Source organism: Octopus bimaculoides, chromosome 16 (genome assembly GCF_001194135.2).
Source record: "Octopus bimaculoides isolate UCB-OBI-ISO-001 chromosome 16, ASM119413v2, whole genome shotgun sequence".
Classification (NCBI taxonomy): Eukaryota; Metazoa; Mollusca; class Cephalopoda; order Octopoda; family Octopodidae; genus Octopus; species Octopus bimaculoides.
In genome coordinates this window covers 53,701,043-53,706,314 of record NC_068996.1, presented here as the reverse complement: position 1 = coordinate 53,706,314, position 5,272 = coordinate 53,701,043, and positions in this window count along the sequence as shown.

Here is a 5,272-nt window from a genome sequence, read left to right as displayed (position 1 = left end):
TGGTTGGGAAACAAGCTTCTTACAATACAGCCACGAATGCACGTATTATATACATGTGTGTGTGTGACCGTGTATATATAAATTTTCATATGTGTGTGTGTGTGTGTGTGTGTGTGTGTGTGTGTGTGTGACGAATAAACACACGCATTATATACTCGTTCGTTACTTCTTTGTTATTGTTCTTATTTTATGTCCATTGTCTGGAAATCTTTCGTCACACACCTGTGACCTCTTCAGCGACTCTCCATCTTACGTCTTTCCTCCTGACTAATCGTGTCGCCTTCTGACTAAGCAGAACAGAAGACACGTGGGATAGGGAGTTGCTGAAGAGGTCACAGGTTTGTGACAAAAGATTTCCAGACAATAGGACATAACAAAGAAGTGAAGAACGATTATATACTGCGTGTGTTTATTTGGCAAGAAAAAATTATCAACCCACAATATTACAATATCTGTTTCAACACGCGTTGCCACGTCAGGGATCTTGCAAAACAAATACACACACACACACACACACACACACACACACACACACACACACACACACACACACACACACATGACCTAGTGGTTTGGGTGTTGTAGTCACAATCGCGAGTTCAGTTCCACTACGTGGCACCTTGGGCAAATGTTTTCTTACTATATAACTATCTATCTATCTATCTATCTATCTTAACACACACTAGGAATGCTAACATTCAACTCTTTATGCACGTAAGTGCGCATGTGCGTGTGAGTTTTCTATTTTCTTTCGAATGAGTGTAGATAAAGCAATAGGTAGATAAATTGATATATATACTTGAAAATCTATATATTACGTAAATGACTTTTATTCTGTCTGGCGTATATATTTTTGTTTGTGTGGTTTTAACAGTACGCATATGATATATATGTGTGCGTAAATGATGTGTGTGTGCGTGTGTTAAGACAGACAGACAGACAGACAGACAGACAGACAGACAGACAGACAGATAGATAGATAGATAGATAGATAGATAGATAGATAGATAGGTTTCGACTGAGCAAGTGGATGGGTGGATGGATAGGTGGATGAATGGGTGGATAGATGGAATGAATGGATGACTGGATGGATGGGTGGATGGGTTGCATGGATAGGTAGATGGGTTGCATGATGGATGGATGGATGGATGGATGGATGGATCGATAGATGGATGGAACGATGGATGGATTGATGGATGGACGGATAGATGGATTTGGTCATAAATCAGAATCGAGGATGACCATTATTATTTTGTATCATCCGTTCACTAATTGATTTACATACTTAAGATTTAAGAGCAGACACAGGCACAACCACGGCTTTTCTTGCAGCATGGTTCGGCTGATATCTATTACTCAGTTGAGTAACCTAGAACAAACAGAAAATGAAGTCTTTTACTCAAGAAAAACAATGCGATGTCCAGTCGAGGAATTGAACCTACAAATTTTCGATTATTGAGCCCAACACATTAACCTCAAGGTTCTTCTACACCACACCTACACTCACTTACGCACACCTACACAGTTTATTAAAAGAAAGAAAATGGAGAAAACTAACCAATCATAACTTGCTATACAAGTAGCAAAATAATAACCTTTTGGCAGTTTCAGTACAGTATAAGCATCAAGTATGCAGACAAGACAAGATCTGCACAAAGAATGTTAAAAGGAACGAGATAATAAGAAAATGAAAAGAGAAAATAAATAAGAATAAGTGGTAACGTTGTAAATGTATAAACATAAAAGTGAGGTCTAGATAGTTATAAGCAGAATTTTAATGATTCCAAGGTATCATAAGAATAAAGAGATTTCATAATTCTGAGCCAAGTTGATATGTGTAAATAGATTAAAAGAGATGTATTAAAGCTAAGACAAAGATCTAATAGATCAAAATACAAGTTTACATTTATTTGGGACGATTGGAGCTTAAGTGATCTATGATAAAAATTAAACGTTTTTAATAATCAATGTCTGCAGAATGTAACTGTATCACGCTTTTTATTAAGGATAAGGTCCCTTATAACCACGTAATATTTCAAGAGATTCTCCGCTGCATAAGATTATATGCAATATAGTCAACATTTTAATGTCTCCCAGTCCTAATAATAAACCAAGTAATATAATTTGAAAGGCTTTTTGTCATCAAGTAAATTATATAATTTCTTAACGAGGTGGAAGATTTGCACGCAATATTAGAAAACGGGCTGATAAGAACTAAGTAGCGTCTCTTGAAATCAATACATATTTTTGTCGAATGTTGATGTCTAGTGTGGAGGGTGCGTCTATGAATTACTCTACATCGCAAAAATGACTATCCGGATCGCGTTAATAGTATTGTTGTTATTCATATTTTTCTTCATATTATCAATATTACTATCACTCACTACCACTATTACTACTACTACTACTACTACTACTACTACTACTACTACTACTACTACTATCATTACTATTATTGAATCAGAGAGCAGACCTCGGGATACGTAACAGGGAACAAACGTCTTCTGCACCAATAAACCATTATTGTTCCTGAAAGTTGTTTTTTTATACCTTCTACAGTCTGCTTGAAGCTTACTATCTTCCTACACCTTGATCCTTGAATATATGTGTGTGTGTGTGTGTGTGTGGAAAGAGAGAGAGGAGACAGACAGACAGACAGACAGACAGATATACATACATACAGACAGACAGACAGACGTGTGAGAGTTTGGAGAGAGATATTATCCGGGCAGATACCGTGGTGGCTCTCAGTTATGTTCCAGGTTACGGCTAACCACATCGATCAGTGTTTAACGTCTATGACTACTATTAGTTGTCAATCACTCAGTAAATTCCTTCGATGGGTAATTCCGTGTTCGCTTCACTGGACGGTAATACTGTCTTGGATATATATTAGCAATGTTATTACGATATAGAATATGGAGACTTGTTCATCCCAAAATTCATTTCCTCTTATTTTACAATTTTATACAACATATTATTATGGTCTTTATGACCTACACATGTTTCCACTGCACAGATTAGACAGTTGCAGATGCAACCTGGTACGATTTTCGGTGCAGCATTTTTATACTAATATCGTACATCGAGAAAGACATTACTCAAAACCAGACTTGAACAGGCCTTAAGGTGCTTGCACAAACACAACAAAACATTAAAAAAATTTAAAAGAAGTTCTACATAATGCCCCACCAAAAGTTGAGTGTGAAAGGATAGATGGAAGGACATCATAAAACCCCCTAAATTCATGGTCCTCCTTAACAAACCTAGCATATATTCTATCCAATGTATATCACAAAAGAACATAGCCAAAAAAATGAATATATGAACAACTAAAAACAATACACCACAGGCACTGCACTTAAAAACAAGGCTACAGCGTACGCAACCACTGCAATATCCAGAGAACCCTGCGAAAACACTAACATCAACCTTGGCCTAATTAGACTGAACAAATCTACAAACGGATCAGATTTTAGTTCCAAAGCAACGCTTCACCCCCACCCCTACCCCTGAACCCTAACTAACAAACAACTAAGTCCACTCAGTTCGATAGGAAACTAGGCAGATAAACTCTGAAGAAGCTGCAGCGAAAATGGTGCCAAGTTGCATCTACAACTGTCTGTAATCTGTGCAGTGGAAACATGTGTAGGTCATAAAGGCAAAATAATAATATGTTGCATAAAATAGTAAAATAAGAGGAAATGAATTTTGGGGATGAACAAGTCCCTATATTCTATATCGTAGTAATTATTGCTAATATATACACAAGACAGTATTACCGTCCAGTGAAGCGAACACGGAATTACCCATCGGAGGAATTTACTGAGTGACTAACAACTAATAGTAGTCATAGACATTAAATACTGATCGATGTGGTTAGCCGCAACCTGGAACATAACTGAGAGCCATCATGGTATCCGCCCGGATAATATTTCTCTGCAAACTCACAAATGCACATATATATATGCATATTTATATATATATATATATGCACATATATATATTCACATATATATATATGCATATGCATATATATGCACATATATATAAGCACATATATATATGCATATATATATGCATTATCATCCTGAAAGATTGCGTTACCCTTCAGAAACAGTTCCGCAAACATAGGAGGAATTTGATCAGATAAAATGCTTAAATAGTCTTGACTATTAATTCTGCCATGAAGGGAAACCATTGGGTCAGTGGATTTCCAAAATATAGCCCCCCCCCCAGATCATCACAGATCCTCCTCCATGTTTAACAGTTGGAAGAAAGTAGTCTGGATCGAATGCTTCATTTGGTTGTCTCCACACATATACTCACTCAGCTGGTGGTTGGAAATAAAGTAAAGGATGACTCGTCCGAGAAAATAACATTCTTCCACTGCTCTAGGGACCAATTCTGTAGGTTTTTACTCTACTCTAAACGCTTTGCACTGTTTGTTCTTGAAAGTAAGGATTTTCTGATTGCAGCCCTCCAATGAAATCTGGCTTTGTGCAGCTACCGGCGAGCAGTTTTTTATGGAAACTGTGTTCTCGAGGTGATCATTAAGCTCTGCAGTAATTTTGGGAGTTGACGGACCCTATCTGAAAGTTTCGGTTTTCTTCTGGAGGTTTTGTTTTGATGAGGAGGTTTTCCCTGTTTCTCAAAGCCTGTCATTACTTTCAAGACAGTACTTCTTGATACACCAAATATTTCGGCCGTTTTTGTTATGCTGACGCCTACCATATAAGCACCAACAATTTGACTTCTTTGAAAGTCCGATAGATCTGTCATTCTAATGAATTTTGATTACCTTTATCTGATGATATCTGAAAATAAACAGCAATTTTAGCAAAACATATTAAGCAACACTAATAATAAATCAAAAAACATAAAAATAAACAAGCTTTTGACGGTTTTATTGATATTTCAAAATTATGATGCTTTGATGGTAGGTGTTTCCATTATTTTGTCCAACCCTTGTATGTATATATATATATATATATATATATAATAATATTAGGGACAAAATCCAAAATTACAGGTAAAAACTCAATTAAAATCAATTTATAAAAAATTAAAATTAAATTGAGCTTTATAGATAAAATATATATAAAATATATAGTTTTAGGGAAAATAACCAAGTTTCAAGAACTCATCGATGAAAATCCACTATCACATATAGAAAAATTAATAATTAAAAGCACAATAAATGAGTATAATATAAAGTAAAGTAAATATCATAAGATAAATATAATAAAAAGATTACACGTGTTTCATAACT